This window comes from Bubalus bubalis, chromosome 10, assembly GCF_019923935.1.
Source record: "Bubalus bubalis isolate 160015118507 breed Murrah chromosome 10, NDDB_SH_1, whole genome shotgun sequence".
Lineage (NCBI taxonomy): Eukaryota > Metazoa > Chordata > Mammalia > Artiodactyla > Bovidae > Bubalus > Bubalus bubalis.
The window spans coordinates 36,522,876-36,546,798 of NC_059166.1; the positions used below are offsets into that span (position 1 = coordinate 36,522,876).

The 23,923-nt window shown below is 39.4% G+C and overlaps 1 protein-coding gene across 3 annotated transcripts in view; it reads right to left on the reverse strand.

Annotated features, from left to right (window-relative positions):
• Window positions 1-23,923, reverse strand: part of LAMA2 (laminin subunit alpha 2) — a 708,999-nt gene that overhangs the window by 105,393 nt on the left and 579,683 nt on the right. The window lies entirely within an intron of this gene.

Here is a 23,923-nt window from a genome sequence, read left to right on the forward strand (position 1 = left end):
GAGCACCATATCATGGAAATCAAGAGTTACAGAAGTGGCTCAGAGTATGATGACTGGCAGTGTTGCAACGTTGTAACTAGTCAGTATTATCAAGTGCTGTCAAATGGTCAAGCAAATTAAGAACTAAGCACATCCTTGACTTTATCCCTAGGCACATTTCATTCAAGCTGTGGGGTAAGCAGAGGAAGCATTTCCTGTCCCTTAGATATTGAAATGAGGAAGAACAGTGTTCCTTTTCTGAAGGCATCTCCAAGTCTTAGGGCAAAATAAGACCTTCTAAATGACAGTCTCTGAGCCACAATCATCTCCTAGCAAAGATGGATTTGTTGAGGCTTGAACTAAGAGAGGTGACACAAAGACAATAGAGTGATACGGGAAAGGGATTGCTTAAAATAAATGTTTAGTTATCCATTTTAATAATGTTTGCACTTCAAGAATCATTACGTACCAAAAGATAAATCAAATAGGATCTTACAAATTTAGATCTTGTGAATTCTACATTGGAAGAGTATTTCAGAGTGCAAGAAAAGCTAGAAAATGCTAAATACTTACTGTTGAAGTTATAAATCTGAACTCAGGTTAGCCTAGACATAATACTATTCAACTACATTTCCAGTGCTTTAATAGCATTTTTTATCATACCATTTGAACACTAAACTAGGAGAGATTACAGATTGCTACTGTTGTGGTAAAATTTACTTTAAGGTGTTATTCCAACAGCTTTCACTTAAATAATCTATTGCTTATAAAACAGATTGATTAAATAATACTATGATATCTACAAAAGGACATATTGGAAACATCTACATAAATAAAAAGAATCTGTGCATTTATATCTAGCCTTTGCAAAAAGAGCTGCTTGACAACTCTGACAAATTATGCTGTGGGAAATGGACACTTTCTTCAATTGAGAATACAGAAATGCTTGGTCCTATGGTGTCTGTGGGGAATTAGATACAGTAATGTCACTGAAGTGTCATTTATTTTGAAAAAAAGGTAAAAGTGTCAATATCAATGGCACAAATCCAATGAACCTTACTCAAAAAAATAAGGCTCTAATACCCACTCAGCTTCTATACTTGTTCCAAATTTATATGCCATTCTTACTCCCTGGTTACAGGTTTCCTGAATCAAAACAGATTAGAGAAAGGAAATTACAAAGAAAGAAGAATGAGGATTCTCTAAATAAGCCCATGAAAGCAGCCAAAATGACAGCTGACAAATTGACAATAAGGAAAGAAAACCAACTTGGAGAATTTTTAAATCTCAGCAATCCAAATCTATTTGGATAAGGATGAAACAGGTTTCTGTAGATGCCAATATTGACAATGATGATCCTGAGCCATCAGGATAACACGGCTCATTCATAATACTAGATCAAGCTAGACAAAGCAAGCAAGCAAGGGAGCAAGCTTTCCCCAGAGTCTTAAGGTATGAATTCCTTTCTACAGGAACATGGTCTGGTGAGAATCTAACAACCAACATTTTACAGCTGATCTTGGATATGCAAAGGAGGCAAGGGGGTAAAGGAAGGAGAGAGAGTTGACTTGCTGTGCATAAGAAAATTAATGAAATGAGGTGAGAGAAAAAAGAAGGGCCAGACAACATGGAAAAAAGCTAAAGTCTGAGCTGTGGAAATTCGGAGGGACTAGGAAAAGTGATGGGCAATGTTCATTTTTTTGTACTTTCTTACACTTTCCAACGGTTTTAGTGAGGTATAAATAAACTTACCATATTTAAATTTTACAATTTGATAAGCTTTGATATTTATACACCCATTAAACCGTCAAACAATTGAGGTAGAGAACATACCCATCATTTCTTTTCATACCCTCCCTTCCACTCCTTGTCCTTCCTTATCTCCACATAAGCACTACTCTGGTTTCCAACACTTTTAGTCTGTATTTTATGGACTTTTATATAATAGAATCATTCAGTATGTAGTACTCTTTTTTTTCTTGTTTGGCTTCTTTCATTCAGTGTAATTATTTTGACATTTATCCATGTTGTGTATAAAAATGTGATCTCTTTTTTATTTACATAGATAAGTGTGTGTGTTCAGTTGCTCAGTCATGTCCAACTCTTTGTGACCCCATGGCCTGTAGCCTGCCAGGCTCCTCTGTCCATGGAATTTTTTCCAGGCAAGAATACTGGAGTTGGTTGCCATCTCCCACTCTAGGGGCTCTTCCCGACCCAGGGTTCGAGCTGGCATATCTTGCATTTCCCACATTGGCGGGTGGATTTTTTACCACTGTGCCACCTGGGAAGTCCCACATGGACATGCCCCAATCTATTTATTCATTCACTTCCTGATGGACATTTGGATTATATCAGCTTTGGCTATTCTAAATAAAGTCGCTATTAACATTTGTATACAAATCTTTGTATGAACATATGATGATTTCTCTTGGAATGAAAGACTTCTAAGTGGCGTGGCTAGACTATCTGGTGGATATGTGTTTACGCTTTTAAGAAACAATCAACATGTTTTCCAGATTACTTGTAGTACTTTAAATTCTCACTAGCAATGGGTAAGAGCTACAAATGTAACTATATCCTTGTCACTACTTGATATAGTCGGCCTTTTAAGATTTGAGACATTCTAATGGTGTGTACAACATTTGGATTTTAATTTGCATTTTCCTTGCAACTAATTATGCTAAGTGTTTTTTCATGTGCTTTTCACCATCTTCTTTGGCTGTGTCTGTTAAAATTTTTTGTACAAGTTTTTATTGGGTTACTTGTTCTTAGTGAGTTTTGAAAGATATTTATGTATAATATGGATACAAATCCTTCATCAGACATGTAATTTGCAAATACATTCTTCTAATTTGTAGATGTTGATTCTATGTTTTAACATTGTCAGAATTTTTCCATCTAGGTTTATGAGGGATATTGGTCTATAATTTTCTTTTTTTTCATACTGTCTTTGGTTTGTATCATAGTAATACTGGCATCATGGAATAACTGGGACATATTTCCTCCTCTTCAATTCTCTGAAGAATTTATTCAGTTCAGTTCAGTCACTCAGTCGTGTCCAACTCTTTGCGACCCCATGAATCACAGCATGCCAGGCCTCCCTGTCCATCACGAACTCCCGGAGTCCACTGAGACTCACGTCCATTGAGTCAGTGATGCCATCCAGCCATCTCATCCTCTGTCGTCCCCTTCTCCTCCTGCCCCCGATCCTTCCCAGCATCAGAGTCTTTTCCAATGAGTCAACTCTTCACATGAGGTGGCCAAAGTACTGGAGTTTCAGCTTTAGCATCATTCCTTCCAAAGAAATCCCAGGGCGGATCTCCTTCAGAATGGACCGGTTGGATCTCCTTGCAGTCCAAGGGACTCTCAAGAGTCTTCTCCAACACCACAGTTCAAAAGCATCAATTCTTCGGCGCTCAGCCTTCTTCACAGTTCAACTCTCACATCCATACATGACCACTGGAAAAACCAGAGCCTTGACTAGAAGGACCTTTGTTGGCAAAGTAATGTCTCTGCTTTTGAAAATGCTATTTAGATTGGTCATAACTTTCTTTCCAAGGAGTAAGCGTCTTTTAATTTCAGGGCTGCAATCACCATCTGCAGTGATTTTGGAGTCCAGAAAAATAAGTCTGACACTGTTTCCACTGTTTCCCCATCTATTTCCCATGAAGTGATGGGACCAGATGCCATGATCTTCGTCTTCTGAATGTAGGGTTTTAAGCCAAATTTTTCACTCTCCTCTTTCACCTTCATCAAGAGGCTTTTTAGTTTCTCTTCACTTTCTGCCATAAGGATAGTGTCATCTGTATATCTAAGGTTATTGATATTTCTCCTGGCAATTTTGATTCCAGCTTGTGCTTCTTCCAGTCCAGCGTTTCTCATGATGTACTCTGCATATAAGTTAAATAAGCAGGGTGACAATATACAGCCTTGACGTACTCCTTTTCCTATTTGGAACCAGTCTGTTGTTCCATGTCCAGTTCTAACTGTTGCTTCCTGACCTACATACAAATTTCTCAAGAGGCAGGTCAGGTGGTCTGGTATTCCCATCTCTTTCAGAATTGTCCACAGTTTATTGTGATCCACACAGTCGAAGGCTTTGGCATAGTCAATAAAGCAGAAATAAGATGTTTTTCTGGAATTCTCTTGCTTTTTCAATGATCCAACGGATGTTGGCAATTTGGTCTCTGGTTCCTCTGCCTTTTCTAAAACCAGCTTGAACGCGTGGAAGTTCACAGTTCATGTATTGCTGAAGCCTGGCTTGGAGAATTTTGAGCATTACTTTACTAGTGTGTGAGATGAGTGCAATTGTGCGGTAGTTTGAACATTCTTTGGCATTGCCTTTCTTTGGGATTGGAATGAAAACTGACCTTTTCCAGTCCTGTGGCCACTGCTGAGTTTTCCAAATTTGCTGGCATATTGAATGCAGCACTTTCACAGCATCACCTTTCAGGATTTGAAAGAGCTCCACTGGAATTCCATCACCTCCACTAGCTTTGTTCGTAGTGATGCTTTCTAAGGCCAACTTGACTTCACATTCCAGGATGTCTGGCTCTAGGTCAGTGATCACACCATCGTGATTATCTTGGTTGTGAGGATCTTTTTGGTACAGTTCTTCTGTGTATTCTTGCCATCTCTTCTTAATATCTTTTGCTTCAGTTAGGTCCATACCATTTCTGTCCTTTATCGAGCCCATCTTTGCATGAAATATTCCCTTGGTATCTCAAATTTTCTTGAAGAGATCTCTAGTCTTTCCCATTCTGTTGTTTTCCTCTATTTCTTTGCATTGATTGCTGAGGAAGGCTTTCTTATCTCTTCTTGCTATTCTTTGGAACTCTTGCTATTCTTTGGAATTTGGACACTTATATCTTTCCTTTTCTCCTTTTCTATTTGCTTCTCTTCTTTTCACGGCTATTTGTAAGGCCTCCCCAGACAGCCTTTTTGCATTCCTTTTCCATGGGGATGGTCTTGATCCCTGTCTCCTGTACAATGTCATGAACCTCATTCCATAGATCTTCAGGCACTCTATCTATCAGATCTAGTCCCTTAAATCTATTTCTTACTTCCACTATATAATCATAAGGGATTTGATTTAGGTCATACCTGAATGGTCTAGTGGTTTTCCCTACTTTCTTCAATTTAAGTCTGAATTTGGCAATAAGGAGTTCATGATCTGAGCCATAGTCAGCTCCTAGTCTTATTTTTGCTGACTGTATAGAGCTTCTCCATCTTTGGCTGCAAAGAATATAATCAATCTGATTTCGGTGTTGACCATCTGGTGATGTCCATGTGTAGAGTCTTCTCTTGTGTTGTTGGAAGAGGGTGTTTGCTATGACCAGTGTGTTCTCTTGGCAAAACTCTTTTAGCCTTTGCCCTGCTTCATTCCGTATTCCAAGGCCAAATTTGCCTGTTACTCCAGGTGTTTCTTGACTTCCTACTTTTGCATCCAGGCCCCTATAATGAAAAGGATGTCTTTTTTGGGTGTTAGTTCTAAAAGGTCTTGTAGGTCTTCATAGAACCGTTCAACTTCAGCTTCTTCAGCGTTACTGGTTGGGGCATAGACTTGGATTGCTGTGATACTGAATGGTTTGCCTCGGAAGCAAACAGAGATCATTTTGTTGTTTTTGAGATTGCATCCAAGTACTGCATTTTGGACTCTTTTGTTGACCATGATGGCTACTCCATTTCTTCTAAGGGATTCCTACCCGCAGTAGTAGATATAATGGTCATCTGAGTTAAATTCACCCATTTCAATCTATTTTAGTTCGCTGATTCCTAGAATGTAGACATTCACTTTTGCCATCTCCTGTTTGACCACTTCCAATTTGCCTTGATCCATGGACCTGACATTCCAGGTTCCTATGCAAATTTGCTCTTTATAGCATCAGACCTTGCTTCTATCACCAATCACATCCACAATTGGGTATTGTTTTTGCTTTGGCTCCATCCCTTCATTCTTTCTGGAGTTATTTCTCCACTGATCTCCAGTAGCATATTGGGCACCTACTGACCTGGGGAGTTTCTCTTTTAGTATCCTATCATTTTGCCTTTTCATACTGTTCATGATAAGCGCAGGCGGCTGCAATGGAGCACAAGCGCAGCGGAGAGAAGCTACCACATGTCCGAGGTCAGGGTCAATCTAATCACACTAGGACCACAGCCTTGTCTAACTCACTGAAACTAAGCCATGCCCTGTGGGGCCACCCAAGACGGGCGGGTCATGGTGGAGAGGTCTGACAGAATGTGGTCCACTGGAGAAGGGAATGGCGGTCCCGACAGTGCCAGCCTGCGACGGTGCACAAGCGCAGCTGAGGACCTACCCCATGTCCGAGGTCAGGGACGGCGGCCAAGAGGAGCTACCCCACGTCCAAGGAGCGGTGCCTGCACAGGCGCAGGAGGGCCGAGAGGAGCTACCCCATGTCCAAGGTCAGGAGGGGCGGCAGTGAGGAGATACCCCCTGTCCAAGGTAAGGAGTAGCGGCTGCGCTTTGCTGGAGCAGCCATGAAGATATACCCCCACGTCAAAGGTAAGAGAAACCCAAGTAAGATGGTAGGTGTTGTGAGAGGGCATCAGAAGGCAGACACACTGAAACCATAATCACAGAAAACTAGTCAATCTAATCACACTAGGACCACAGCCTTGTCTAACTCACTGAAACTAAGCCATGCCCTGTGGGGCTACCCAAGACAGGTGGGTCATGGTGGAGAGGTCTGACAGAATGTGGTCCACTGGAGAAGGGAATGGCAAACCACTTCAGTATTCTTGCCTTGAGAACCCCATGAACAGTATGAAGAATTTATTACTTCTTTCTTAAATGTTTGGTAGATTCATCAGTGAAATCATTTGCAACTGAATTGTGTGTGGTGTTTGTGTGTGTGTGTGTGTGCGCACGTGCATCTGCACATGTATGTAAGCATTTTAAAACACAAATTTAATTCTTTAATAAGTATAGGGCAAAGAAGCACTCCAAAACAGTAAAGAGCTGATGGCATACAGCAACATACCAACAGTCCAGGTTTAAAAGACAAGTCTGTCATAGGATGACAGAATGGAAGACACTAACATGGTATGGATGAAGAGAACTGTTTCAATATGTTGGAATCTGGAGAGTTCCTTTTCCAACACTGCTTAGTAAGTCACTGAAGCACATCAACAATATCAGGACTGTTGATGAAGCAGCATTTTCCAAGCTAATTATACTTCATACATATTTATAAGCACCACATCTGAGTTTCTGAGCCGTTGTCTACAGCATATGTGAAGTATAAATGAGGTTCTTAGTGTTGCAAGATATTTTGTTTCCTGCTTTTTAGAGATTGTATTTTTATAAATAAGTTCTTCTCTGTCTGTGTATATATACATATGTGTATATATTAATTATCTAAAATCTTTTATTGTATCACACAAAATAGGATCTAATAGTATATGTAGGTTGCTACATGTTTTGTTAGCTAATAAATCATTTATGGAAAATGTGAGATAATTTAAATCATTAGAGAAGGAAAAATACAAGAAAAAATAAAATGATAAAGTCTACAAAGATTTAACAGAGGCTTGGTATTTAATTGGCTTTTAATACATGTTAGCTTTCTTCTTTTTGCTATTTGTTAAATATTCATAGTGACTTGTTAAGGCACCATGTCATTGATTAATAGATGAATGAATCGACTGATTTACCCAATAAAAGTTTATAGCTCATTCAAGGAGAAGGAAATAACAACCCACTCCAGTAGTCTTGCCTGGAAAATCTCATGGATGGAGGAGGCTGGTAGGCTGCAGAACATGGGGTCGCGAAGAGTCGGACAACTGAACGACTTCACTTTCACTTTTCACTTTAATGCATTGGAGAAGGAAAGGGTAACTCACTCCAGTATTCTTGCCTGGAGAATCCCAGGGACAGAGGAGCCTAGTGGGCTGCTATCTCTGGGGTCACACAGAGTTAGATATGACTGAAGCAACTTAGCAGCAACAGCCCCAGCTCTTTCAAGCACTGGAGTAATCTCTGATATTCAAAGACGGAATGACTCTGTCTTCTCTAACAGAAGTGCAGTGAAGTGTCGCAGTGCAGTGGAAAAATTCCTTACACAGAAAATGATTACTGCCACACTGGAGCATGGAAATATCTAGGTGTTTGTTGTCAGAGGAGGCTCACTTAGGGGAAGAAGATGTGAAGGTGAGACCTGCAGTTAAGTTTATTGGGATGGTAAACCTACACATGACTGATTTATTATTTAAATCAGCAAATTTAAAAGTTATTGTTTATATTTCTTTCTATATTATTATTTTTATAAGTGGCCTTCAAATAACTTCATTAGAGATAAGTTTTCTGAATTCATTAAAAAAGTTGGCACTAAGGAGAGATGTATAATCATTGTTTGTCTTTGTTTTCTAAAGAAAGTACTAGCTGAAAATTCATAAGCATGGTTTATAACTTATTTTGTTATGAAATAATTTATTTTAGAAGACAAGTCTTGCACATTTCCAAAGGGGATAATTTGTCAAGATAATATGTGACTTAGATGATTATAAACTTAAAATCTTTTTAATAAAGAAAGCTGTCCAAAATGTGCAGAGGTATATGTAAGGACCGGTAATTAGCCACAATGTGTTTATGTAAAATATATGTCAAGAAATTTATATTTGGGCATGTTAGACTGTTGCTAAAAATTGGGGAGAAATTTCTTACTACAATAAAATAAGTTCTTAGAAAAAATGGTGGTCTAGTCCTGTATACATTTTAAAAGGTATAACTTTTGAGAATATTGAAAAAAATGTATGTGATGTTAATTAGATATATTAAGCTATAAAAACAGTTATGCAAAACCATTTGTACAAAAACCAATTGTACAGGAAACAATATGGACAGATGAACAATATTATAAAAGTGATTATTTGTGGTTAGTGAGATTATACACATTTTAGATTTTCTTCCTTTTGCTTGTCTGTATTTCCTATTTTTGTATAATGGATATGAACTGCTTTTGTCATAAAAGATCACTTTCAATTTTAAAATAAGAAATCACTGTGTGCTGATTTTAAATGTGTTTTAAAATAACCTATATTTCAAAAATCTCTAGGATACTAAAATGAACACTAAATCAAAAATGAGTTTGGAAACAACCCAAAGGAATGACTCTGGTCAGAAATCTGGTGAAAGGCTGTAGATCCTGGCATCGCATAATATCCTAAGATGGGACAGGGGTTAGATGAGCCTCTGGAGGACTGAAAGCAACTGAGAAAGGAGACCAAATGATGGAATAGCAAAAATCTCCAAAACTTACTCATAAGAATTTAGAATTCATGACTGCGAATTTGCAGCTCGATAATACCGAGAAAGACAATCAAGAGAGGATTTAAAAGTATATTCAGGCTTCTCTGGTCATCTAGTGGTTAAGAATTCACCTGCCAATGCAGGGGACACGAGTTAGATCCCTTGTCTGGGAAGATCCCACATGCAGGGGGGCAATTAAGCCTGTGGGCCACAACTACTGAAGCCCATATGCCTAGAGCATGCCTAGAGCCCTTGCTCTGCAAGAGTGAAGAGTAGCCCCCTGTTCTCAGCAACTAGAGAAAGGCTGCAGCAATGAAGACCCAGCATGATCAAAACCAACTAAATAAATCATAAAAAACAAAACAAAACAAAACAGTATATAGAGTAAACCTGGCTTAAAACTCAACATTCAAAAAACTAAGATCATGGCATCCGGTCCCATCACTTCACAGTAAAGAAATGGGGAAAAAAGTGGAAACAGTGACAGATTTTATTTTCCTGAGCTCCAAAAATCACTGCAGACAGTGAGTGATTGCAGCAATAAAATTAAAAGACGCTTACTCCTTTGAAAAAAGCTATGACCAACCTAGACAGAGCATGAAAAGGCAGACACATGACTTTGCCTACAAAGATCCATATAGTCAAGGGTATGGTTTTTCCAGTAGTCATGTGTGGATGTGAGAGTTACCATAAAGAAGGCTGAGCACTGAAGAAATGATGCTTTTGAACGATGGTGTTGGAGAAGACTCTTGAGAGTCCCTTGGACTGCAAGGAGTTCAAACCAGTCAATCCTAAAGGAATTCAACCTTGAATATTCACTGCAAGGACTAATGCTGAATCTGAAGCTCCAATACTTTTGCCAGCTGATGCAAAGAGCCAACTCAATGGAAAAGACCCTGATGCTGGGAAAGATTGAGGGCAGGAGGAGAAGGGGGTGACAGAGGATGAGATGGCTGGATGGCATCACCAATTCAATGGATATGAGTTTGAGCAAATTCTGGGGAATAGTGAAGAACAGGGAAGCCTGGCATACTACAGTTCATGGGGTTGCCAAGAGTCAGACATGACTTAGAGACTAAAAAACAACAACATGTATAGTAACTAAGTGAAAACAGGTTTTCACCAATCACAGCATGAGAACCATTGCTCCAGCACCTCTGGGTGCCACTGACTTGTTGCCATGAGGTAGGGACCAGACAAACTACTGAGGGTAGCATTGGTGGGCACCACAAGGAGTCTTGATTCTGAGCAAAGACAATGGAGAAGTGTCTATTGATTTAGAGAACATCCTTAGAGGGGTTATGCCTTTCTTTCCATTTAATGTCCAGAATCAAACTCAACATGGCAATTTCACTTCTTGATTAGTCCTATATTTATTCTTATATTTATTCCTGTTGGTGGAACTCTCAAGTAGCAGGTCTGAGAGCACTGTTGTCTTGAATAAAAATTAGTTTAAATTTACATTGCATTATAGCATCACCCCAAAGAATTTCTGTGTTGCTGACTAATTAAACTCTTTGATTTCATTTCTAACAATTTATGCCCTAAATTTTCAAATATGTCAAATTCTGGGTAATAAAACAGAAGCTTGTTTCTCTGCTTCCAATAGATTTTTTAAAGTTATTTACTCAAATGAGTATATCATGTTAGCTGGCTTAAGGAATACCATTTTCACACACAGATTCAATATTTTTCTGTGTAACTTAGACCCTCACTGACTTTTTCATATTTGCTCTTGCACGAATCAGTCAAGTCTTAGATAAGTTGCTGAATTGCTTATGGAGAAAAAATGCTCACCAGCTTTATTGACAGATTCAATTGTCAAACCTATTATGGATTATAATATTTTTTCCGTTAACACTATACTGGTATAGAATTTAAATTCCAATGATTATAGATATTAATAAGAAGTCAAAATTACTGTTTGAATAACGTCTAAGTAATGGCTGACAGAATAAAATACAAGGTATATGTGAGTTAAAGTTTAAAACTTGACTGACACTATATTTTATCAGGCCTTTTGATTGCAATGTGTATTCTGCTAATATTTGCAGTTCTTTATGTAGGAAATAAAAACTCAAAAATGACCTTGCAAGTATTCTTTATATATTTTGGTTCATCCAATTACACAAAGCAAATATTAAATAAGACAGATTGAAGAGAAGATATGACCACATTTCTAAACAAATACTCATTAGAAATACCTTACTGTTTAATCATACTATTACAAAATTCACAGTATTTGATTATATCATTTATTGACCAGTAGCAGTGGTATCAAAAGAATCTAGCTACATAAGGATTTAAAAACTAATAAAAAAGAAGAGATTATTAGGAATAATACTAATATTAAAAGGAAGAATAATAAAAATAAAAATAAAATCAAAAAATATAATAAAGGAAAAGAATAATGTAGTAAAAGTTGGAAAGTATTATTTTTACTAACATCACAAATAATAAAAACTTAAATGATAATTTATGGTTTGAGGACAGGCCAGAATTCTATTTATTTATTCCTATGTGTTTCATAATGCCTCTATATATTAAGTACAATAAATATGTAGCTTAAAAAAAGGTTTAAAAACAAAGAGAAAATTGAAAATGTGGACATGCTTAATACCTCATGTTAATAAACAGTTCAGAAGTTACCTATTACAAGCACCTCAATTGTATCAAAGATGGATAATTGGAGACTTAATATTAAATGAGGTTAAAAAATAAATTTTAAGTTTTGGGGATTATTAACGACTGGCATTAAGCCAAGACAGAGATCAGAAGAAAATGTGCAGTTTCTTAAAAAGCTATACTTCAGCTGACACAGCTCAGTACATGGACAATATGCATCCAACTTAGAGACAGATCTTCTAATTCTCAAATTGTGACCTTCTATCTTCTTCCTACATCCTGATTAGGAAACTTCAGCACACCCCTTGAACTTAATTCTAATCACTAAAAAAAAAAAACTATCTTACAAGACAGCTACATTCAAATAAACATTCACAGATGATTTCAATCTAAGTAGGGAAATACATATTTCCTTTGAAATTTTCTTCTCTATTCAACTTTCCTGTTCCTTGTGGCAGTATAAATACCTCATCTATTCTGAAAATCTGGAGCATCCTAGCCTTTCTAGATGCCTAGCATCAGTGTTTGGAGATGGGAGGAAACAACTGACATTTAGTGATCAGCTACTGAATACCAAGTATTACCTACATGAAAATCACAGAATCTAGTGAAAGTGAAATTCTCACAGAGTTATTAGTGTTTCTGTCCTCATGAGGGCTATTTTTAGCTTAACTTTTAATTCTGGAGACAGTCTTCTCTGGAAAAAGAAAGTAGAGTTAAACAGAACGCCCTGGTCACCAAGAACTGAAGGCACAGAGCAGAAAGCAAGCAGAGATTCAGCATCTTTTAAAGCTGACTGTAGCTGTGCACTCAGTGTCTGACCCAAAGTCTTTTTTCTCTAGATTACTTTAAGATATTGTTTTCTTTCTCTTTGACTTCCACAGTCTAACAATGATCTGTCCAGGTATAGATTTAATTTTATTTATCGTGAAGTTTGTGTGCTTAGTCTCTCAGTCGTGTCTGACTCTTTGTGACCCCATAGTCTGTAGCCCATCAGGATCCTCTGTCCATGGGGATTCTCCAGGCAAGAATACTGGAGTGGGATGCCATGCTCTTCTCCAGAGGATCTTCCCAACCCAGGGATCAAACCCAGGTTTCCGGCATTGCAGGCAGATTCTTTACTGTCTGAGCCACCAGGGAAGCTCTTTTATCGTGAAGGGCTTTCTTTGAGAAATTCTCTCTCACCAGGCCTTGAAAATTTTCAGTATCTCTTTTACTGTTACTACTTCCCTCTTTTCACTCTTATCAATTTCTGAACCCCTAATAGATTTACATTGCATTTTTACAAGGTATATTTCTTGTCTTTTACACTTCCTTTATATTTTACCATGCTTGTTGCATTCTGGGTAATGTATTCAACTCTTTCAATTAATTCATTCTCTTTCTCCTTTGTTTAGCTTTCCCATTCAATTTTTAGTTATACTTACTATACATTTTTTTATTTTTAGAAATTTTATTTGCTTCTATTATACATTTCCATAATCTTCTGTAGTTTTTCTTTTTATCACACTTTTCTATTCTTTTATAACATTGCAATAATTTTAAACACTTTTATTGTATATCCTCTTTCAGATTTTTTAATAACTTCAGGATCATGTTACATACTTTGCCTGCCTACCCTCTTTCCTAGTTGATTATTTACAGTGTACCTAAACAGATCACTCCTCTGTGTCCTTCTAGATATTCTAAGGGTTGAAAGAACCAATTCCTCTCCCCTCCTCTGTTAAAATTTTAGCTTGAAAAGTCTTGTACCATGCAAACATCAATCCATATATAAAAGTATATGGTATAATTTGGACTCCAACCCATAGGCTTGTGGTTTTAACAGCTTATGAGAGACATTTTTCACAACTGGGGCATGAAAAGAAACAAGATTCCTTGGCATGTTCTGGTCTGGAGGGAGTGTTCATTGATGAGAAAACTGTTTGGAAGTCTCACAATTTTGCATACTTTCAATTAGTCAAAAGAGACTCCTTCGTTTATAGGTTTAGGATGATGTTTGTGATGCTTTCTCTCCCTGCTTGGGCTTTTAAAATCCAGTCTCTAGACATATGATCTATATTTATGTTCCAAATTCACTGAGTCAATAAGGTGCCAGCTTTAGGATGTGCTATTATGTTTCTCTTGTTTTTATTTTCAGATTACCCTTTTGTTTCCTCTTTCCAAAATAAAGTGTGTGTTAAATTTGGGGAGTTAGAGTTTATCTAACATTTTTGTGAATTTCTCACATTAGGAGGGATCTGAATTAACTCAGGCTGCTATGTTATCAGAGCTCCCTGACATTCCTTTCTAATATCTTTATTTTCTTTTTTTTTTAAATTTTATTTTTTAACTTTACAATATTTTATTGGTTTTGCCATATATCAACATGAATCTGCCACAGGTATACACGTGTTTCCCATCCTGAACCCTCCTCCCTCCTCCCTCCCCGTACCATCCCTCTGGGTCGTCCCAGTGCACCAGCCCCAAGCATCCAGTATCGTGCATCGAATCTGGACTGGTGACTCGTTTCGTATATGATATTATACATGTTTCAATGCCATTCTCCCAAATCATCCTACCCTCTCCCTCTCCCACAGAGCCCAAAAGACTGTTCTATACATCAGTGTCTCTCTTGCTGTCTCGTATACAGGGTTATTGTTACCATCTTTCTAAATTCCATATATATGCGTTAGTATACTGTATTGGTGTTTTTCTTTCTGGCTTACTTCACTCTGTAGAATAGGCTCCAGTTTCATCCATCTCATTAGAACTGATTCAGATGAATTCTTTTTAATGGCTGAGTAATACTCCATTGTGTATATGTACCACTGCTTTCTTATCCATTCATCTGCTGAGGGGCATCTAGGTTGCTTCCATGTCCTGGCTATTATAAACAGTGCTGCGATGAACATTGGGGTACACGTGTCCCTTTCCCTTCTGGTTTCCTCAGTGTGTATGCCCAGCAGTGGGATTGCTGGGTCATAAGGCAGTTCTAATACAGTTTTTTAAGGAATCTCCACACTGTTCTCCATAGTGGCTGTACTAGTTTGCATTCCCACCAACAGTGTAAGAGGGTTCCCTTTTCTCCACACCCTTTCCAGCATTTATTGCTTGTAGACTTTTGGATCGCAGCCATTCTGACTGGCGTGAAATGGTGCCTCATAGTGGTTTTGATTTGCATTTCTCTGATAATGAGTGATGTTGAGCATCTTTTCATGTGTTTGTTAGCCATCTGTATGTCTTCTATGGAGAAATGTCTATTTAGTTCTTTGGCCCATTTTTTTGATTGGGTCATTTATTTTTCTGGAATTGAGCTCTAGGAGTTGCTTGTATATTTTTGAGATTAGTTGTTTGTCAGTTGCTTCATTTGCTATTATTTTCTCCCATTCTGAAGGCTGTCTTTTCACCTTGCTTATAGTTTCCTTTGTTGTGCAGAAGCTTTTAAGTTTAATTAGGTCCCATTTGTTTGTTTTTGCTTTTATTTCCAATATTCTGGGAGGTGGGTCATAGAGGATCCTGCTGTGATGTATGTTGGAGAGTGTTTTGCCTATGTTCTCCTTTAGGAGTTGTATCCTTATTTTCTAACAGGGTTTTTCTCTCCATTGACATGCTACATAAGAGCAAATTTACAAAAATCCAATTTACTCTCTAGACTCTTGACCCAAAAGGAAGAAAAAACTCCTTGTGAAGTTTCTATGGATTTTTACTCTCCTTATATTAAGGAATTAATAGTGGGAAGTCACTTTACAACAGCAGTTTGCATATTGATTTGGAACAGGTGTCTCAGGCTTTAAACCTACTTAATTTTAGGTATATTTTTCTCTTGGATAATTTTTCCAGATCTTGCCCCCACTTTTTAATTCTTATAAAGTCTTCATAACACTTACACAGCACTGTTCTTTAGGAGGTCAGTTCAGTCCCTCAGTCGGGTCTGATTCTTTGCGACCCCATGAACTGCAGTATGCCAGGCCTCCCTGTCCATCATCAACTCCCGGAGTTGACCCAAACCCATGTCCATTGAGTCGGTGATGCCATCCAACCATCTCATCCTCTGTCGTCCCCTTATCTTCCTACTCTCAATCTTTCCCAGCATCAGGGTCTTTTCAAATGAGTTAGTTCTTCACATCAGGTGGCCAAAGTATTGGAGTTTCAACTTCAGCATCAGTCCTTCCAATGAATATTCAGGACTGATTTCCTTTAGGATCCACTGGTTAGATCTCCTTGCAGTCCAAGGGACTCTCAAGAGTCTTCTCTAATACCACAGTTCAAAAGCATCAATTCTTCGGCACTCAGCTTTCTTTTAGTCCAACTCTTACAACCATACATGACCACTGGAAAAACCATAGCCTTGACTAGATGGACCTTTGTTGACAAAGTAATGTCTCTGCTTTTCAATATGCTGTCTAGGTTGGTCATAACTTTCCTTCCAAGGAGTAAGCGTCTTTTAATTTCATGGCTGCAATCACCAGTTGGTTCTTTACTAACTGTCCCACTATTATTTTTTTATGAAAAAAAGAATTACCCCTACCTTCTTCTGTATTTTACATTATTTTCTCCTAGATATGTTTGGGAAATATCATGCTGCAGATATTTAGACTCATGGCTCCCAGGAATGATGCATAATTGCATTGACTGACAGAACATGGATTTGGAGAATAAAGAGGAAGACCACATTGTGCACTGGAGTTGAAAGACAGTATAAATTCTCGATTTCTAACGCTGATTCTTAGAGAAGATCAGACTAAACACAGAGACTGAGACTATTAATAACTGAGAAAGAGGATTCTGGATTAGAGAGTTGTATGTGAGAGAGAGGGAGAGAGCTTTAGACGATGATAGTGATTGCAGTGTAAAGAAGAGGGTACAGAAGGAAAAAAAAAAGAAATCTTAAGGTGTGGACTGCCAACGTTTTCTACACTGAAGTGTATATCACAGAACACATTCCATTTACTCTGAGAAAAAGAGAAAGGGAGGAAGGAAGTTAAGAAAGGAAGGAGGGCAACATTTCAGGGTTGATAGAGATTGTGTGGTTATTATGTGATGACTCTTCATAATCTTAATGAACAAGAACACTAGAATCCATTCTACATTAGCCTTCTGTTTTGTCGTTGTTGCTTGCTGTTTGGATATACCAGATTCAAGTGTGCATCCTCTAAGAACTCCCCAGTGGTAAAGGGCAGAGGGTCTCATCTCCCAGGGCCACTAAAACCATGACTATTGTCATCCCAAGGCTCCAGCAGCATATAAAATCTATTCTTCATCTACTTCTAAAATTGGATCTGGTTGATAATACAGGTTTTAAGTTTTCCTATGATCTGGAAATGTTTTTAAAGATTTAATTCTCTGTTGTTTTAGAGTCTGAGGACTTTTTATAGCATCAAAGCAATTGAGATTAGAAAAAAATGACTGGATCTTCATATTCTATTTTTGAAAGAGTGATATATTTCCCTTATCTTTTTCCTTGTGCCCACCAATGAGAAGTACAAAATGAGATGTTATCTTTGAGACTGTGTGTAGGGAAAACAATAATTTTATACCAATAATACAATAATAGTAATTTTCCCACCTAACACTAATAGAAAATTGGAAGTGTGAAAGTGTTAGTCACTCAGTTGTGTCTGACTCTGCGATCCCATAGACTGTAGCCAATCAGGCTCCTGATTCATGGAATTCCTGTTCATGGGATTCTGTGAGTTGCCATTCCCTTCTCCAGGGGATCTTCCTGTCCCAGGGATGGATCTGGATCTCTTGACTGTATGCAGATTCTTTACCATCTGAGTCATAAGGGAAGCCCATTAGAAAAGTAGTAGTGTTTATTTTTTCATAAAGTTTATGTTCCTATGACCAAGCTAGACAGTGTGTTGAAAAGCAGAGACATCACTCTGTCTAAAAGGTCTGTATTGTCAAGGCTATGGTTTTCCCAGTATGGTTGTGAGAGGCTGACTGTAAAGAAGGCAGAGTGTTAAAGAATTGATGCCTTCAAACTGTGGTGGTGGAGAAGACTCCTGAGAGGTCCCTGGACAGCCAGGAGATCAACCAGTCAACCTTAAGGGAAATCAACCCTTAATACTCATTGGAAGGATAGATGCTGAAGCTGAAGTTCCAGTATTTTGGTCACCTGATGTGAACACCTGACTCACTAGGAAAGTTCCTGATGCTGGGAAAGATTGAAGGCAGAAGAAGAGGGCATCAGAGGATGAGATGGCTGGATGGCAACACCAATGTAATGAACATGAACTTGGGCAAAATTCGGGAGATGGTGAGGGACAGGGAGGCCTGGCATCCTGCAGTCCATGGGGTTGCAAAGAGTCAGACATGACTGGGCGACTGAACAACAACATGTTCCTAAAATAACATTTCATTTTGAGATTTAAATAAATTAAATATGCAAGATAAGAGGTTGTTGCTGTTTACATAGCAACTATACTATAATATTTAGTTGTTTATAGACTCCACCTGCTCACTGTTTAATTAAAATAAAGGATCACCTTTCTTCTCACTCATATTTTCCTTTCAATTACATTGTTGATTATGTGTGCATTACAAATAGGTAGACTTAAGCAGATTTTTAAAAGTGAAGTGGCTTTAAAAATGTTGTCAATTATGCTTTAAGATTATTCCACCATTCATTTGGGTTTTTTTTTTCCCTATGTTATTTTCAATGCTTTTTTTCCTTCTCATATTATCTCACATCCATTTTCTTCACAGTAATAATTGGTTGTTTTATTGCTTGTCTAACAGGTCTTTTTTCCTCCTTGTATAAATTCGTCCTTTGCTTCTTTGTACTTTGTTTCTAATTCATTAAAGACATTCTTCCTCCTTTGTAGGCTTAGGTTCAAATGACTCATACATAAATAATAAACTTAATCTTACTCTTCTATGTTTATCTATAGCTGTAGCAATAATACCAGCTCTTACATTTATGAAATGCTAGTTCTATCTAGGTAATTGCTCAATTTAATGGCAAATATATTTCCTTTCTAGTACAATAGGAACTACATTATAATGAATTATTAAAATTAAAACTTTATTTATTCTGTTCCCGAAACACAGTCTAACAATCTTTCTGACCAAATCAGTCTTCTGTGTGTTTGCTGATAGCCATTTAATAAATCAATGATCCTCTTTAGCCTTTACTTAGAAACTTTCCAGACATTTAATTATTTTTACACAGCTTATGGGAACGGAATAACAAGAACAAGTGGACATGCTGTATGCATTAAAACTTCTCCTAGCTCTGTGTTTGAGTTTGGCTAGCCTATCAGGTATAAGCATCAGTGCTGAGGAAAAGTGAATATTTCATGTTGGCATGAAAATGAGTCTCCTAAGTGTGAAGTGAGAGAATAAATTCCTAGGCAGGTTGATAAGAAGGCTGGGGTCCCTAAGGCGGCAAAAGGGGCCTGGGGCTCTCAAATTGGAGATAGAGGTCTGGAATTCTCAAGGAGGAGGAAAGGACAAACACCTTTTTTTCCCTCTACATTCCTTAGTCTTAGTCACATAAAATGTTTTTTTCTTTAAGCCTGGAACTGATGACCCCACAACAAACAACTCAGTTTAAACTCTGTACTAAGGATTATATAACAACAGTGTATCCTCCTTGAGGACAGTTTCTCCTTCCTGAAAGAAAAGTAAAGTCGCTCAGTCGTATCCGACTCTTTGCGACCCCATGGACTGTAGCCTACCAGGCTCCTCTGTCCATGGTATTTTCCAGGCAAGAATACTGGAGTGGGTTGCCATTTCCTTCTTCAAATCCTGTTATCCTAAAATTTAAATTGTGGGAGTGGGTCTGGTAAAATTTTTACAACCTTGAGACATTCTTCTGACTTACTGTAATAACTAATTAAAAAAGTATATAACTCCCTTGCTAACACTAGTGAGGGGCGCACTCTCTGTCCCCTTCTGATGTCTATGTCAGAAGCTTTCTCTGGCCCTTTTTCACTTTAATAAAACTCTGCTACACAAAAGCTCTTGAGTGATCAAGCCTGGTCCCTGGTCTCGAAGCTAAATCTTCTTCGGAGATCAAGAATCAGACACTGTTCACCATAAGCTATCATCTTGGGGGCTTTCTGGGATCTTGAGGACAAGGTAAGAACACTCAGAGCTCTAGCCTCTCTGCTTTCTCAGTACTCACATTTTCTGCTTTACTTTACTAACTCTACGGTGTGCTGTGTGAATGAATGACATGTCCTGCACGATGCAAGCATTGAGCCCTGCTCTGTGGTTTGGCGGTACCTCATAATGACTGAAGGCAGCCCCCAAAAGGGGAGCCTTGTCTCTGCCAATGCCAAGAGACACCCAAGGTCCCTGCGAGGGGAGCGACCAGAAATGGGCAAAGTGCATGGACCGAACTTTCCTTTCTTGGTCAGCTTTTCCTGGTCTCTTTGACCATTTCATAATTGCATGGGAAATTAGAACTACTAACCTAATCTTTTGGGTCATAGACTTTCAAGGGACTAGTGATCCATGCTGTTACTACATACTTTTACTTAGACCCCAAGTAAGGAAGCGCCTAGCCTTGCTAGGAGCCGAAAGTTACTATAAGTACATATGGAGTGAGGTGGAACCCTAGGAACATCTCTCAGGCTAGAAGTTACTCTCTTGGCTGCCTGTCTCAGGGACCAGAAACCTGAAAGTGAGTCTTTGTCATGGCTGTGCCTCCTCTCTATATGGGTAGAAGCACTGCTGCTGGCCATGAGGTTTTTGAGGACACAGATCAGGAATTGCAGAATCTGGTTAGATTGGAAATGCAATGGGCTTCTTCCTCTGGTAGCGCTAGCTCTTAGTGGACCAGAAGAGGCTCTCTGATGGCTTTTGTCTCAACTGTTGAGATATTCCTTTTGTGGAATCTGTAGAAATGAGCTGGAAGGATTGACCCTAATAGCTCGAGAACAAAAATCACTTTTTCCTCACTGGCCAACCCTCCACCACCTCTTTTGCTATCACATATACTGGTGTGGTGACACTCAGGAGGGACATCTTGGTTGTTATTTGTCTCTTTATGACTCACCCACTCTAATGCAGGCAGGACTATACTCAGGAATGTGCACAGGCACACGTAAGATGGATGCTTCCCCTAGTAGTCCTAGCTTGGGAAACATTCTGGGAAATTACTCTGGCAAATCAAACAAAGGTCTCGGTGGTATGGAACTAAATCAATCTGGGATGCCATCAGGTCTACCCCTGGTACATCTCCAGCCCGCCTTGGTGGTAGAACTGGGAGGGATGAGTAAGACGCCTGCGTTGGTAAGGGACCGACTAAGTCTGACCAGGGAAAGAAAGCTTTGGTGGAGAGTCTGCTGCACTCCCATCTAAAGCAGGGAAGGATGCTTCTGATGGAAAAAAGCCAAGGCTGTGGATGCCGTTTCTTTCTCTCTTATAGATGGGAGCTAGCAGTTCCAGAACCACTTCTTTAAAATGTATTTTAAAAAAAGGTGGGACAAGCTTGATCCCCAGAATTTAAAAAGACATACCTGATCTTCTTCTGTGACACTGAATGGCCACGGTATCCTTTGGAAGATGAGAAATACTGGCATGTTAAAGGGTCTCTCAATTATGATACTGTTTTACAACTAGACCAGTTCCATAGAAAATAAGGGAAATGAGTAGAAGTGCCTTATGTGGTGTTCATCTCTCTGTGAGACATGCCAGACTTATGTCCTAATGGTGCAGATTTGTGTATGAAGCTTCAGTTGCTTCCTGTTCTCTTATTTTGCCCCTTTATCCCTTTATCTGGGGCTCCCATCTGAACAGGCTGAGAGTTAGGGTACCCTTCCAGGAGGGGCTGCCTCAGTGTCGGTAGAAATTCAAACAGTAATTGTAGTTGAGACTATCTAGAGGATCCAATGGAGAAGGCAATGGCACCCCACTCCAGTACTCTTGCCTGGCAGATCCCATGGATGGAGGAGCCTGGTGGGCTGCAGTCCATGGGGTTGCTACGAGTTGGACATGACTGAGTGACTTCACTTTCACTTTTCACTTTCATGCGTTGGAGAAGGAAATGGCAACCCACTCCAGTGTTCTTGCCTGGAGAATCCCAGGGATGGGGGAGCCTGGTGGGCTGCTGTCTATGGGGTCGCACAGAGTCAGACACGACTGAAGCAACTTAGCAGAAGTAGCAGCAGCAGCAGCAGCAGAGGATCCAAAAGGTACACAGAATCCTTTACCGGACTAACTTTACTTTATGACCTTACTTGGAGAGATGTAATGCATGTCTTGGGACAGATGCTAACTCCTGACTTGAGAGCTTGAGTTTTGGGGGAAGCTACTACTTCTGGAGATGAATGGCTTGAACGTGAGACAAGGGAAAAGAGGGAACACGAAATAGCCCTCCTTACTACTGGGAGTCAAATGGTTTCCATAACACAGCCTCTTTGCCAGATGTATTCTTGAAGGACTTAAGCATGCATAAACTAAGACTTTAAATTATGCTAAGCTGGCTGACATAGAATAGGGAGAGAAGGAAACTCCTGATAAATTCCTAGATAGATTATGGGAGGCTCTCCACAAGTTTACCGACATTGATCTTGAAATGACAGAGGGAGAAATGATCTTAAAAGATAGATTTCTCACTAAGTCAGCTCCAGATATCTGTTATAAGTTATGAAAACAGGCATTTGGACCAATTCAGTCTTTAAAAAACTTTTGCAGCTGGCTCAGATGGTATATTATGGCAGAGAATATGAGGAGGAAAATAAGAGGCAAAAAAAGAACCAGGCAAAAGACTGATGCCCCAACAATGGTTGTTAGACCTGCTCTGAAACAGTTTGAGAAAAATGCCCAGAGGGACCCAGGTAAAAAGGGATGGGCTTGCTGTTACTGTGGAAAGGAGGGGCATCTCAAGCAGGATTGCTCTCAGACTTCTAAGCCATCCCCGGCTCCATGTCCAGTCTCCAAAGGACCATAGTGGAGAAGAGACTGCCCTCCAAGGTGTAGGCCCCAGGGTCAAACTCTCAAGACAATATGGACTGAAGGTGTCCGGGGGTCCCCACACAAGCTCCCATCCTAATTACATCTGAGGAGCCCTGGGTATTAATAACTGTGGAAGGCCAATCAGTCAATTTCTTTTGGACACTGGGGCAACTTTCTCTGTGCTCACTGAAGCCCCTGGCTCACTTTCCTCCCAATCCACTACCAAAATGGACTGTCTGGATGAGTGAGTGAAGTCCCTCAGTCATGTCCGATTCTTTGTGACCCCATGGACTGTAGCCTACCAGGTTCCTCCATCCATGGGATTTTCCAGGCAGGAGTACTGGAGTGGGTTGCCATTTCCTTCTCCAGGAGATCTTCCCAACCCAGGGATTGAACCCGGATCTCTCACATTGTAGGCAGATGCTTTACCATCAGAGCCACCAGGGAAGTCATCCTTTAAGTGGAGACTGGGACTCTGTGCTGTTTTCTCATGAGTTTCTAATTGTGCCAGAGTCTCCCTAACCCCTTCTGAAGAAGGATATACTGAACAAGGTCCAGGCCTCTGTTTTCATGAATATGGAACCAGCTCTTTTTAATGGAACAAAATGTAAATCCTAGAGTGTGGGCCGGAGAAGGCAATGGCACCCCACTCCAGTACTCTTGCCTGGAAAATCCCATGGACAGAGGAGCCTGGTGGGCTGCAGTCCATGGGGTCGCTAAGAGTCGGACATGACTGAGCGACTTCACTTTTACTTTTCACTTTTATGCACTGGAGAAGGAAATGGCAACCCACTCCAGTGTTCTTGCCTGGAGAATCCCAGGGATGGGGGAGCCTGGTGGGCTGCCGTCCATGGGGTCACACAGAGTAGGACACAACTGAAGTGACTTAGCAGCAGAGTGTGGACTGATGGAAAAACTGTGGGTTGAGCACAAAATGCTGTGGCTGTCATTATCAAGCTCAATGACCTCACCTATTTTCATATCAAAAGCAGTATTAACTAAAGCCCGAGGTTAATGAATGGACAAAATCTTACTGTACTGACTTCTCTTGATGCGAGTGGGATCTTAAACTCTAAAGTTCAGAACAACAATGCTCTGTCTTTAAAGCTGCTGTAACTCAAGGGGAGTCAAAAGCTCTAGGAATAGAGTATCACTTAC